General features: G+C 39.1%; 1 protein-coding gene across 2 annotated transcripts in view; it reads right to left on the minus strand.

Annotated features, from left to right (window-relative positions):
* Positions 1-15294, minus strand: part of ENTPD1 (ectonucleoside triphosphate diphosphohydrolase 1) — a 100551-nt gene that overhangs the window by 78525 nt on the left and 6732 nt on the right. Inside the window, exon 1 of one of the 2 annotated variants that reach the window (XM_053922413.1) lies at positions 14865-14883. The exons of the other annotated variant lie outside the window; for it this stretch is intronic. The gene's annotated coding sequence lies outside the window, so the exon portion shown is untranslated. Of the gene's footprint in view, positions 1-14864; positions 14884-15294 lie in introns of those variants that run through there. 2 annotated transcript variants of the gene reach the window in all.

The following is a 15294-nucleotide window of genomic DNA, read 5'->3' on the forward strand; positions in this document are numbered from 1 at the left end:
TTTCCACCCTTGTACTAGAGCCTGACTACAAATGTCGACCAAATTGGTAGGGGGCTGACTCCCTCTACTGGTTTCAGTCCACTCCTTTCATGTAAATTCTGCTCTGTTTCCGGTTTGTTTCTGGTGTCTTCCCGGTGCTCCTAGGACAAACCTCCCTGTCCAATGACTTGGCCAGAGAACAAGAATATATTCCCCAGATGCCCCTGCAGCTGGAACCCACACCCCAGATCAAAGCCCTTGAATACAGCCATGGCCTGGATCAAATATGAGTTTATTCCTCTCCTTTGGCCATGATGATCTACCGAGGGTAGCTTCCTTTTACTCTCCCCCATTTGCAAAGAACTTCAGGCCCATTTCATGTCTACAGATGTTCCACTTAGAACACTGACAGAGAGGAAGGGAAAAAATTACAAAGAGCAGATATATGAGTTCATAAAACAAAGCAATCTACTGAGGATTTAGTGTAGGGGTACATAGATCTAATGACTTTAATAGACTTAAAAGTTTTAATAGTCATTGCTGTCTTACAATTTCATTCATTCATTCATTACGTACTCATTCATATATTCATGCCTGCACTGATTTGATTCACGGATTGCCTGGAATGTGCTTGGTACTGGATATGTAAATATGAATATGACCTAATCCTTGCTCTTAAAGAACCATCAAAATTAGTATTCAAAATGTCAATGTCATCACCTTCGCTTAGCAAGTGAAAGTTTTTATGTCTGGTATGCTCTGTTAAAGAAAAGAGAAAGATGCAGCACACCTCAGTAGATTATATGTATGTGCTGTTCTGTGCCATTTTACATGAGGGACCTGAGCACGCTCAGATTTTCTTACTCACGGTGGGGAAGGAGTGGGGCGGTCCCGGAACCAATCCCTCACAGATACCAAGTTAACTTGTCCCTTGATATCTGTGAGGGATTTTTGACTTTGTGGGAGGGCAAGGGGGTCAGTGCCTCTAACCCCAGTGTTATTCAAGTCAACTGTATAAGATAATTACATTCAACAGTATCAGCTTAATTAGCACAAAATGTAATGTGTGAGCTTCACTTCTCTAAGTCTTGACTCTGGCATTTCTAGATATTCACACCTTTGGCCTCCTAGTTATATGGCATTAGCCTTACTTCCTCACTTCCAAAATGGGAGGAACAGTAGTTCATAGCTCAAATGAGGTAATGTGTACAAAGTATTCAATATGGTGCCTGGAAAACCCTTGTTTACATTGTATTTCCTTTTGCAAATATGCATATATGCTTTTATTTATGCACATTTCGTTAACAAGATCTTTTCGTTTCTCAATATCACCTTAACACCTCCATTTGGGGGTACTAAGGTCAACTGCAAGTGGTCCTGAAAGGAGATTAAACGTTAGAGCAGTAAACAACAAAGACAACATACTCATAACCCTAATTAAAATTGAAGTGAACAAAAGTAAGCAGCCCACAGCCTAGAAATTGAAATTTGTGAGAAACTTATCAAAACTGCCACCAATGAGGAACGATGTTAAAGCACATGCAACTTGCCAGGTTAACAGTAAACTAATCACAAGGCACACTGATAAAATGACAGCATCCCCTTCAAGGCTGTCTTCAGAGCATATCTGGTCTCTGTATTACGTTATAGACACCACACTTAGTGAGACCTTAGCAGTGAGGAGCGCATTCTAAGCATTCCGAAATGCTGAATAAGTAGGGCTTGACAAAAGAGTGAAATACAGGAGGAGAGCCTAGGCCTCTTCAGGCTGGGGGACAGCAGACATGGAAGAGTCGTGACAATGTCCTTTCAAACATCTGAGGAATTATCTTATGGGGACTTAGATTTGGTCCATCTCTGTGGCCCAGGAGGCGGAACTAGTAGTGCTAATGGCAGAGGGAAGATGCAGGGAAGCAGAAGTAATTCAATTAAGCATTAAAAAGATCAGATCTGTTTAACAGAGCTGTTTAAGTTAGTAAGACAACTGTCTCGGGAGGTTAGGAGAGGTAAAGTATAGGAGGGTAAGAAGAGAATTTGTGGAGAGAATCCAACTTGGTCAAGAAGCTGGACTACAGATTTGGCTGGTCCATGGTAACTTTTTCAGGCTTTTGTGGTAAAAAAAATAAAATAAAACAGTGATATACTCTCTAAAACCCATTAACTATAAAATGAGGAAAATAATAACATTGACCTGTCAGAATTGTGTGGAGATCAGAGAATGTGAAAAAGTCTTTAACATGAAAGACAGAAATGAAAACAACACTGAAACATAGAAAACAGTACAGAAAACTTCAATTACTATTCTCAGAAAGATGAGAATATATTGCATCTGAGACCAAGAGAGTCTACAATTTTGTTTAAATAAAACATCAAAAATTTAAAAAGTGTTTAGAAATTTAAACTATAATATCTGAAATAAATTTTAACATATGAGTTGAAAGGTAAAGCCGAAGAAATATCCTAGAAGGTAGAGCCAACTGTCAGGGAGTGTGGAGAGAAAACAAAATAAATTAAAATGTTAATACAAGAGGGACACCATTTGACTAACAGTCCTTCCAGAAAGAGAGAACAGAGAAAACCGGGGGAAGGGAATTATCAAAGAAACCACATAAGAAAATTTCCCCAAACTGAAAGATCTGTTGCCAGATGCAAGGAACAGAATACTCAACACAACAGATGGAAATAAACACAAACCAAAGTACATCACCATAAATTTCTAGTAAGTAACACATAAAGAAAAAAAATCCTAAATGCTTCCTGGAACCGCTATGGTGGGAGAAACAAGTGACAAAAACAAAATAATAATTGGAACTAAGAATAGCATTGGACTTTAAAATTTTAAAAGACACAAAGGCCTCTTCATTTTTACTCTAGTGCACCTGTTCTCGGGAAGTCACTGGAGGATGTGTTCCACCCAAATGAGGTAGTGAACCTAGAAAGAGGAAGAGATACTAAGTGAACTGAGAATCAACACAGAAGAAAGATCAAGGGAAGCCCAGGAAGACGACTATGCAGCAGACCAGGAAAGCAGCCAGGACAGGACAACAGATTTAGAGAGGAGTTTTAAAAAAGAATAGATGAAAAAAAAAAGAGGGATGAAAAAGAAAAAATTACTGACTATGTAAGAAATTATACTGAATGATGTGCAAAAAAGAATTACTAATAGAGACATGGAAAACTAAGCAGAGGAAGAAATGAGGCCTTATTAATAATGCCAGTAAAAATAAAAAGTCATACAGGAAAGGAAATCTAAGGCACAAAAAATACTTACCTAGACACGCTAAGGTAAACACTGAGTACTGATTTAACTAAAAATTGTGATATCAGTATATAGGGATGGTGTAGAGAGAGCATCCCCAGGGGGAATGTTAAAAAGTACTCAGCCGCGACAATATGAAAGCAACAACTAACATCTAAATTAGCAGTGTAAGCATAAATACCAGAAGAAATCCTAAAAAGATTAAAAGTGACTACACTGGAGAATAGGACTTAAGCATAGACATAAGGCAGAAAGTGATGGGATAGGCAAAGGCAGTTCTTTATTATGACTTATAAATCAACTTTTAATTACAGGGTGGGTCAAAAGTAGGCTTACAGTTGTTTGTATGGAAAATACAATAATTAATAAATAATAATACAATAAACTGTTTCACGTACTGACACCTGTAAACCTACTTTTGCCCCACCCAGTATATACATGCATCATATCGGTAAACGATAATATTGATTTTTTTAAAAAAGAAAAATTCCTCCATGATTATCGATGTCTGTTCTGCTTTGAGACTGTTATTTAATTCCATGTCCCCTAGCGGAGCCGTCGTTATTGCTGGAAAATTTCATTTACAAGGCAGAGTAAGGGGAATCGTTGCCAATCTTACTAAGTTGACATTCTAAGAGTTTAACAGTTTTCAGTGTTGTAAACACATGTTCTTTTTTTAATCCAAGATAATTTCCTCATTCCAGTTTCATTCTTATTTTCACATGCTTTTGGTATTTCAAATTCAGGTGTACTGCCTATTTGGAGGGGATTATTTTTTCTGGGTTATTCACATCTCAGTTTTAGGTATTCTTGTACAGCACTGGCTCTCAGAAAGCAAGAAGACATATTTGCAGATGTGTGGGAAATTAACAGGCAAATTTGATTTGAAAATTAAAAATAACACTAACAGGCAATTTGCTATATTGCACGTATTCCTTTGAAACATGCTTAATTTTTACTAGTCAATTAATTTCCACTTAACATTAAAATTTTTTCATGTTAGAAATGTCTAAATAAAATTAATTTTTATGATTGCAAAATTATTATATGCTCAATGTTAAAAATTTGGAAAATACACTAAAGCATAAAAGAGGAAAAAGAAAATGCTCTCTCTTTTGATCACCCATTAATAATCTTTTTAGTATCTCACTGTACATCTTGCAGGTCTCCCCCCCCCCCCCCCCCCCCCCCCCCGTGCATAGTTGACGTCTACATTTATTACGGTAAATTTTCTTTGACAAAATGGGTCTTGGTGGTTCAACTTTATACCTTGTTTTTCTCTTAACAATGATTACTTCTCCTGTCCTTGGAAGTTCTTTTACATTATTTGATTATTGTTTCATATATGGATATACATTACTTTAGGTTATTTCCGATTGTTCACTATTACAAACAGTGTTCTAATAAATATCCAGTGATACATCTGTACACATCCGGCTGCGTTAGTTAGGGTGCGTTCTCACAGTAGATGTGCCCGTTCAGAGGGCAGACATTTGTAAGGCTTAAAATAATTATAACCAAATTTTCCTCTGGGAAAGTTTACTCCTTGGACTCTCACCAATAATTTGGGAATATTCATCTCCTCCATTTTTTTCAGCAACAATGGCCATTTTTAAATAAAAAGATTTGCCTTTCGTAACGTGAGAAATACATAATGAAATGGGTGCTTAGGAATCATTGGCAGGGCTTCCAAAATTTATCTTGAGCATAAACTGGGGTATTTTCCATAGCATATTCTTGACATCTAGGATCATTTTACATATTAGGATGAATCATAAGACATTGCCAATACTTGACAGTTTTTGACTCACAAAACTGTCAGTTTCAAATGGTTCAGCCTAAGAAATATATTTGTAAAATTGGAAAAGGTATTATAGGTAAGGAATGGGCCAAATTGCCATTGTCTTTGAGAAGTTTCTCAGTTCTGGAAGAGCTGTCAGGACAACCTGCCCTGGTGGGAAGGCCCTGCTGTGCTTCTGCTGAAGTTCAGAACAGGCCTCCACACGATGCACCACTTCGGTATGTGAATTATTTTGAGCTAAAGGCAGTTGAGACCCTGAGGACTCACAAGAAACTTTTACCTCTCCCTTAAAGAATTTAAATTAGGGGCCTTTCCTATAATGAGTTATTACCAGAGATAACTTTTTGTGACCTATGTATAGGGCAAGGCAAGCATATAATTACCGAACAGCTGCTCTTATCCTGAGAATGATGTTTACCCTTCTGAAGCCCTGACATGCCTTATCTCCCCCTTAGCTCAGGACGGCATATAAAACTCATTTTAACTGTCTCTGCATGTCTCACGTATGCGGCTCTCTGACTCCTATGTATGTGAGGGTCCCATATATTCGTATGTAATTAAACTTCGTTATTTTCTCTTGTTAATGTGTCTCATGTTGACTTAGTTATAAGACCAGCCGGAAGGAACTAGAAGGGTAGAGGAAAGTTTCTTCATCCCCCTCCCTACACTGCCAACCTGGTCGGATGGGCTGGGATGAGTCAAAGGGAATCACAACAGGGTGTGATGGGGACCCCATCACTGGAGTCCACTGAAAGATGGCCTTCCTATAGAGAAGTACCACTGTGAAGTAGGATTTTGGAGAGAAAACATATACCAAGTAAAATTAAAAAGAAGTTAGAGAAACTTCAGGAATGCTTCAGGTGTATGAGGGAATATCCAGTGGGCGATGGTGCTTGACTAATGCTGGAAACATTTATAGCCCTAATGGGGAAAGGTATCTGAGAAACACCATTTTCTCTCATGAAAAAAAAAAAGCTTAGATTATTGTTTAGATTAATCCCCACAGGTGAGTTAGATTATGCCCACAGATGAATTGTTTAGATCTCTTAATTGTTTAGATTATGCCCACAGATGAATTAGAGAACTGGCCTAGCATGAGTGGGAGCCACTTAAGTTGGCAGGAAAAATAATTATATGTCATCAAGGTCCAAGGAGTCCTACAGGACATCAATAACAAGAGGCTTAAGTGTAACTGGAAGTGTGGTGTCAAGAAAGGGGGGCTTTAAAAGGCAGCCACCAACCGGCTGGGCAAATTGGGCACATTCCTTCCGACTCAAGACTTCGGTGTTTCTGTCACTCATACAATACTGTCATTTGGAGAGCAATTTGGGAATTCTACTTTTAGGAATTTACCCTAAAGAAATCTTCAAAGACATACACAGAGATCAATCCACAGGCAGCTTTTATAACAGTAAAATATTTGGAAATTTCCTATATGTTCCACAAAGGGAAATAGTTAAATATATTGTATATGTTCAAGTGATGCACTACTATCTGCAGCAGTTAGAAATTAGATGGAAAAGGCCATTCAATTGTCATGACAAATGATAACGTAAAATAGAAGATTGCAATTGGTATGCATAAGATGGCCCAAGATTTTTAGAATCTAAATGATAACAACAAACAATAAAAAGGAGGAGAGGGAAGAAGATAAGATAAAGGTTGGGAAGTTACCTAACAAAGAATTGTGAGTAGTGAACTTACAGAGAGTTTTTATCTTTCTTATTTGCTTTCTATATACTCCAAATTTGTACACTAGACTTGTATTATTTGTGTAATTTTAAGGTAGCACATGTAATTAATTTTATTTTAATGAAGCGATTTGAGAAGACTCAAGTTTCTTCCAGCACTAACATTCACTGAGTCCTTTCGAAATGCCAAATGCAGGGAGACCAAGACCACATTTAAATTGTGATTTCCCACTCCTAGCCTACCCAAGTTCTCCCTTAAAGTGCACAGTTTCCCAAATCATTGGGTGTTGCAGATGGATATACCCTCGGAAACCATAAGGCAAGTCTGGGGAATGCAACAGCAGGTGGAGGCTGTGCTGTCTTCACAGTCTGAATCCTGGAGTGACTCGCTGGAAAGACACTTTTGTAAAAACCACACTTTCCGGCCCTGGGGACTCTGGCTTTTCTTTCACAGAAACTGTTTGCAATCTGGATGGTCTTCCAGCAGCAGGTTACATGCCTTCCCATAAAAGTTTCCATTCCTAAAACAGTTTACAAATAGCTGATGGTAGAGGCTGTAGAAAGGATACACAGGACAGAAACAGGCTATTTCCAGCCGAAGTGAACATACGCTGTATTGTCTGCCCAAGAGTCCATTTCCCCTTTTTCTGGTACCATGACTCTGAATTTCCTTTGAGGAACCTCACACTCAGTCATGTTCTTCAGATGGCACTTATTTCTCCTTAATTCGGTGGGGGGGCAGGGGGAGTTGGAAATGGAGGGGAGCAGAAGCAATAGGATTAACTCCAGTGAGAATTTTGCTCCCAGTACTGCACCAAAAATGCTCCTATCAGGACCACCGTCGACCTCCGCTGTGCTAAATTCGATAGTCAGTTTCACCTGATTTGACCCATGATCAGAGGACCCATAGATTCAGATGACCACTTCCTCTTCGTGAAATACTCTTTAGTTGGCTCCCAGAACACCATACTCTCCTAGTTTATCCACCCCCCCTCACTCCAACACAGACACACACTCTCTCTCTCTCTCTCTCTCTCTCTCTCTCTCTCTCTCTCTCTCTCTCTCTCTCTCTTTCTCAATCTTCCGGGATGGTGTCTCCTCTTGTCTTCAGCCTTTAGAGTGTGAGCCTCCCAAGGCTCGGTCCTTGAAACTTCTTTTCTATCTCTACGCTCGTTCCTTTAGTGATCTCATCCAGTCTTATTACATTGAAATCCAATTTCACTGAGTCTAAACACCACCTGATGACCAAAATTTGTATCTCCAGTCCAGTCTTCTCCCCTGAACTCCAGACTTGTATACTCATATTCATCTGCTGAATTCAAAATCTCCATGGCAAATAGGCTTTTCTTATCAAATAAGAAAACAGCAGGTTTTCTGCTCTTTAGAAATGTCTGCTCTTTAGACATTTCTTATCAAACTTAGAACATCCAAATCGAGATCCTGATCTTCCTGTGCAAACCTGTTCCTCCTACAGCCTTTTCCATCTCAGTTCAAGGCAACTTCAGCCTTTTAGTTTCTTGTGAGGCCCAAAACTCTGGGGTCACTTTCCTTTTCCCTTTGTTTCCCAGCCAAATTTCATTAGAAAATACCCTTGGCTCTGTCTTCAGAATAGATCCAAAATCCAATCACTTCTCACCACTTCTACTGCTACCATCTAGAACTGGATACAATCATCTCTCACCTTTATTATAGAAGTTCTCTCCCAACTAGTCTCTCCCTTTCTGCCCTTGCCCCCTTTCAGTTAATTCTTTATACAGCAGCCAGAGTATTTATTCCTATCAAAATATGAATTGGATCAAGTCACTCCTCCGCTCAAAACCCAGAGTGGTTTCCTATTTCACTATAAATAAAAGCAAAGGTTAAACAATGGCCTGTGAGGCACTGGAATGTCTGTTTAGGCCAAACCCACCTCTCAGCTCTTACTTCCTTGCTCTCTCCCACCCAGCCACGCTGGCTTTTTTGCTGTTCCTTAAACACCTAATTTCTCTTCAGGACTTTGTACTTGCTTGCCTGGAATGTTCTTCCTGGAGATAGTCACTTCTTCCCCTCTTTAAGGTCTTCAAAATTACCTTCTATTTTACCATCCTATCTAAAATTGTAATCTCCCAGCATTTCTTATTCCCCCTCCCCTGCTTTAATTTTCTCCTTAGTACTTACCATCACATAATACACCACACATTTTACTTTTCTTTTTTCTTTCTTTTTTTTTTTTTTTGGCTTATTGTATGTCTCCCCTCACCCCTCCACCCAGAACATAAGCCCCATGAGGTTAAGGATTTTGTTTTGTCTCCTGCTGTATCCTCAGTGCCTCAAAAAGTGCTTGACATACTCTTTGCTCAACAAATATTTGTTGAATGAATGAGTCCATCTCCCTTCTGCTGGCTCTTCTCCATCAAACAAATGCAAGTTCACTCCAGCTCTAACATTCTTCCCTTGATCCAACTCATCCCACAAGTCGGCCCTCTCCTGCCCTCCACCAACTCACTGTTCCTGCTTTCTTAACTTCTGCTCTTTAACCTCTTAATATGGCTAAATATTCCACTAAATCTGCTTTCACCAGGGACACTTATAAGCAGCAAATTTTCAAACCCAATCACCATATTTCTTCCTCTGTTAAAGATACCATTAGAGGTATTTTCATTTGTCGGGGAGAGTACAGACTGTGGGAAGGAAACATTGTAAAATACATTCCAATTCCCAAACACATTAATTACACTGTGGGGCAAGGATAGACAGCAGGAGCGGGGATGCTAGAAGAGGAGAAAATGAATACCTACTCTCATTTTCTTTCTTGCCTAGTCTGCAACTCTGGCACTTCCTGGTATGTTTCTCAAAACACCCTCTCCCTTGACTACAAGATTCAGACTCTCTCCTTGGCTTTCTCAAGAAACTACCTTTTAAGGCATTCCTTCTGAATCTCTTTTCTTAAATTCTTTCTCTTCCCATCCCTTTATTAATATTGGTGTTTCCTTATGTCACATTTTTCATCCTCGTTGTTTTCATTTTCTGCACTTTCCAGGGTGACTTATTCATACCCACACTTTTAATCACTGACTCCGTGCTCCAACCCCAACTTCCATTATCTCTCAACTTCTGCCGGACCTCTCCAAGCTCTGGACCCAAATTTCTAGCAAGCAACATAATATCTCTTCCTTAATGTATAAATATTCATATCTAGCACATGCTAGGACGAACTAATCTCCCTCTTCCCTGATCAAATCTACTCCTCTCCACCATTCTCAGACTTACATACAAACATTTATTGACCAAACCATCCAAATCTAAACTTGAATACATCTTGACATCTTCCTTTCTTCCCTCCTAACAAACCACCTAGCCCTCTAACTCAGACTCTTCCTTGGAGATAGTGTCTAAATCCAGCCCCTCCCATGCGTCCCCTATTTAATGCCTTAGGTACAGGTCCCCATCATCTCTCACCTACTGGACCATTGTAGGAGCCCAATACTTGCCTCTCCCCATTGCTCACCAACTTCTTGGTTCATTCCCTAAACTAACACCAGACACACAAAGCCAAATCTTATGACCAAATCTTATGTATAATGATAGCATAAGTGAAAATACTTTGCCACACTCTCCCACATTCTTGTGAAAATCTACATTTGTATCCTAAAAGAAATGGGTTCCCCCCCATTATAATTAAGAAATGGCACTAATGGCCAGTATTGCCTCTTCTGAGATAGAACAGCATGACCAGGGCCAAGTAAATAGAGGACTTAGATGGCCCTTCCAACACCCATTAACTTGGGAACAACAAAAGTTCACTATGGGAAAAAAACACCACAATGGAATGGGAAGTCATTGGGAAATCTTGGGTTTGTTGTTTAGTCTTTCTTTGTTTTATTTGTTTGGGTATTGCTTGTTGCCTCTAAACTGGCAGTCATGTGTCCACCCTGAGTATAAAGAAACTTTACAAGTGATCTCCAACAAAAGGCATTACTTGGGCAAGGTACTAAATGAAACAGGAGCTCACTCCCCAGTTCAACAGAGGCTTGCTCTCAGTGAGGAAGGGGCAAAAGCAAGAAAATGGGACCAGAGAAGGGTCCTTCCTGAACATATTTCTGTCTCTGGAAAGCAATATTGACGTAATTCTGACTAGCCTCTCTATCCTCTGAAACATGACTATGTGATGATAGGACTTTTGTCTTTCTTGCATCTGAATGAGCTTTTCTGGCTAGAAGGTTGTCTTTCAGTAGGAGGCAAATCAAGCATTTGGTGATTATATTCTTCTAGGATGCAAACAGAATCTGAGGGAGCCAAGGGCAGACCCTGCATTCCAACCCTCTGACATTGGATGGCAATGACTCTCCCTAGAGCTTCCTTAAATCCTTTTAGAATAAGGTGAAAATACACACATTCATTTATACACACATACAAAAATAATCTCTTTTCTTTCAAGGATAAGGCCTTAGATTAAATTTTGCAACAAAGTAGAAAGAATAAAAGAGGAAAAGCTTTCTTCCAAAAGAGATATGATGCAGGAAAGAATTGGAAATCTTTCTTTGTTTACTTTTTAGATACAAGAGGATGTTGCTGTGAGAACAGAGCAAACTAAGATAAAAGATTTCATGGAAACTAAAAACATTGTAATTGAATGAAAGTTTATACTGGAGATAAGTAAGGAAACTTGAATTAGTAAAGTAGGGTACAATATTAGGAAAATATTCTCAGAATACAAAGAAAAATAAATGAAAGGAAGGAAGGAAGGGAGGAAGCAAGGAACTGAGGGAGGGAGGAAAGGAGGGAGGGAGGGAGAAAGGGAGGAAGGAAGGGAAAGGAAAGGAAGGGAAGGGAAGGGAAGGGAAGGGGAGGGAAGGGAAGAAGAAAGATGTTATTCAGGTTGAAAAAAAGCTGTCCTCAAACTTTATAGAATTGAACTTCTCAAGACAATAGAAGACCATCTCCAATTACTTAAGGGAGATAAAATTTCTGTATTTAGATGAGTTGTCACTCTCTTACCACACTGATACCCTTTCTAAAAATTACTTTGGTATTCCTATCAGATCATTATGAAAGATACCAGAATTAAGACCTCAAGAATGAGGAAAGACATAGTGAAAAAAGAACTATTTTGACGTCAATTAAATGCATGGAATGGTGAATTTGATTATTACTATCTAAATAAAAAGTTGAAACCCTGTGAAATAAATGACTAATAGAATTTTCAGACTTCTGGCCAACATGGAGACATATGTAGATACACTTTGCCTCCTCGCACAACCAAAGGAAGGACAACAACAAATTTAAAAACAAAAAATAACCAGAACTGCAAGAAAATCAGACTGTATGGAAGTCTGACAACCAAGTAGTTAAAGAAGAAACATTCATCCAGACTGGTAGGAGGGAAGATGGACAGCCTGGATGGAGAGGACACATGGCAAGGCTGCGGCTGGAGGATCAGGAGGGTGAGGCAGTGGCTGGCAGACTAGGGCAAGCAAGAGGGTGGCTGGTGGACAAGGTGATCCCACATTTGAGTACAGATAAACTGAGAGGAACAACTGGGGAGAGAGACAGACTCTGCAACCCAAGGTTCCAGCACAGGGAAATGAAGCCTCAAAAACTCTGGCTGTAAAAGCTGTGGGGGTTTCAGCAGCGGGAGAAACTCCCAGCCTCACAGGAGAGTTTGTTGGAGAGACCCACAGGGTCCTAGAATGTACACAAGCCCACCCACCTGGGAATTAGCACCAGAAGGGCCCAATTTGCTTGTGGGTAACGGAGGAAGTGACTGAAAGCCTGCTGAGAGCCCAGCAAGCGGCATTGTTCCCTCTGGGACCCCTCCCCCACATACAGCGCCACAAAGAAGCAATGTGGGTTGCCCCACCCTGACCAATACCTAAGATTCCCCCCCTTACTACGTAACAGCTGCCTCAAGACAAAAAAAAAAGGGGGGGCCCAAATGAAAGAACAGATCAAAGCTCCAGAAAAAATACAACTAAGTGATGAAGAGATAGCCAACCTATCAGATGCACAGTTCAAAACACTGGTAATCAGGATGCTCACAGAATTGGTTGAAAATGGTCACAAAATAGAGGAAAATGTGAAGGCTGTGGAAAGTGAAATAAAGGGAAATGTATAGGGAATCAACAGTGAAGGTAAGGAAACAGGGACTCAAATTAACAGTTTGGACCAGAAGGAAAAAATAAACATTCAACCAGAACAGAATGAAGAAACAAGAATTCAGAAAAATGAGGAGAGGCTTAGGAATCTCTGGAACAACTTTAAATGTTACAACATCTGAACCATAGGGGTGCCAGAAGGAGAAGAGGAAGAGCAACAAATTGAAAACTTATTTGAAAAAATAATGAAGGAAAAGTTCCCCAATCTTGCAAAGGAAATAGACTTCCAGGAAGTCCAGGGAGCTCAGAGAGTCCCAAAGAAGTTGGACCCAAGGAAGCACACACCAAGGCACATCATAATTACATTGCCCAAGATTAAAGATAAGGAGAGAATCTTAGAAGCAGCAAGAGATAAGGACACAGTTACCTACAAAGGAGTTCCCATAAGACTGTCAGCTGGTTTCTCAAAAGAAACCTTATAGGCAAGAAGGGACTCGAAAGAAGTATTCAAAATCATGAAAGGCAAAGACCTACATCCAGGATTACTCTATCCTGTAAAGCTATCATTTAGGATGGGAGGACAGATAAAGTGCTTCCCAGATAAGGTCGAGTTAAAGGAGTTCATCATCAACAAACACTTATTATATGAAATGTTAAAGGGATTTATTTAAGAAAGAGAAGATGATCAAAAATATGAACAGTAAAATGACAACAAACTCACAACTATCAACAACTGAATCTAAAAACAAAAACAAAAACAAACTAAGCAATAAACTAGAACAGAAACAGAATCACAGAAATGGAGATCACATGGAGGGTTATCTGTGGGGAGGGGCGGGGGAAGAATGGGGGAACAGGTCCAGGGAATAAAAAACATAAATGGTATGTACAAAATAGACAGGGGGAGGTTAAGAATAGTATAGGAAATGTAGAAGCCAAAGAACTTATGTGTACGACCCATGGGCGTGAACTAAGGGGGAAGAATACTGGTGATGGGGGAGTGCAGGGTGGAGGGGAACAAAGGGGAGAAAAAATGGGACAACTGTAATAGCTGTCCCATTTAAGAATAGAATATATTCTAAAAAGAATTTTCAATATTGCAATTTATAACATCAGTTTAAATAAAATAAGAAAGGAAAACACAGGAATCAAAAGCTTTTGAACTCTTATCTTTCATAACAGAGTCAAAAGTCTACTATTGTTCTACTATTGTTCATTACTTTGATATTAAGATAAACTTAAGTTAAAGAATGTTTTTCTTTTAATATTTATCATATCTATAGATAAGAATAAAAATAAAATGTCTGTTATCCACAGCTTTGTAGAAATATGTATAAAAAGAAACAAAAGTCCAGAGTCTGCACAGCAAAGAGCAATTATATGAGAAAACATTAAACACTAAGGAGAATAAAACAAGAATGGCCCGTAAAATAAATTTGAACTACACTCCTCCATGAAAACAGAGAATCAAATTGGATTTTAAAGCCAATATTTTACACAGGATACATCTTTTGGTAGAAATTGACAAGCTGATCCTAAAATTCATATGGAAATTCAAGGGATCCATAATAGTCAAAACAATCTTGAAAGAAGAAAACATAATTGGAAGACTCATATTTCTTGATTTCAAAACACTACAAAGTTATAGTAATCAAGACAGTGTAGACCTGACACAAGGGTAGACCCGTGGATTACAGAAGAGGACTGAGAGCCCAGAAATAAACCCTCGTATTTGCAGGCAAAGAAGGGATAAATGGGGGTGGTAAGAGACTTTACTTTGGGCAGCATGCAGATGATGTTTTGTTGAGTTGTACACCTGAAACCTGTATGGTTTTGTTAACCAATGTCGACCCAACAAACTCAATTTTAAAAAAGTCTCCCTCTTCCTCCCAACTATAGGGACAGTTGTGACTGCATTTAGGGCGCACCTCTATAACCCAGGATAATCCCCCCCAGTTCAAGATCCTTAATTTAATCAAATCCCAAACCCTTTTCTTTTTCCATATAAGGGTAACACTCAGACATTCTAGGGATTAAGAGTTATAATCTTTGCAGCCTACCAGTTACTGTATCAACCAAAAGAAGAAGAAAATGAAGGACTGGCCAGGTCACTCAGTTGGTTGGAGCATCATCCCAATACGCCAATATTGCAGGTTCCATCCCCAGCCAGGGCACATACAAGAAGTAACCAATAAATGCATAAATAAGTGGAACAACAAATTGGTGTCTCTCTCTCTCTCTGTCACTCTCGCTCTCTCTCTTTTTCTCTCTCCCCCACTTCCTCTATATCTCTAAAATCAATTTTTTTTAAATTTAAAAAGAAGAAAGAGAAAGAAAATGTATGAAAAAGTCTTTATGATTCTTTCCAAGATCAGCAAAAAAGGGCATTAATCAAAATATGGTGTCAACATTTTATACAGCTTAAATTAGAAAATATGAGTATCACCCTATTAATTTCTATTTACCAACCCTTGTTCCCTGGAAACTTTT

Source organism: Desmodus rotundus, chromosome 4 (assembly GCF_022682495.2).
Source record: "Desmodus rotundus isolate HL8 chromosome 4, HLdesRot8A.1, whole genome shotgun sequence".
NCBI classification, from domain to species: domain Eukaryota; kingdom Metazoa; phylum Chordata; class Mammalia; order Chiroptera; family Phyllostomidae; genus Desmodus; species Desmodus rotundus.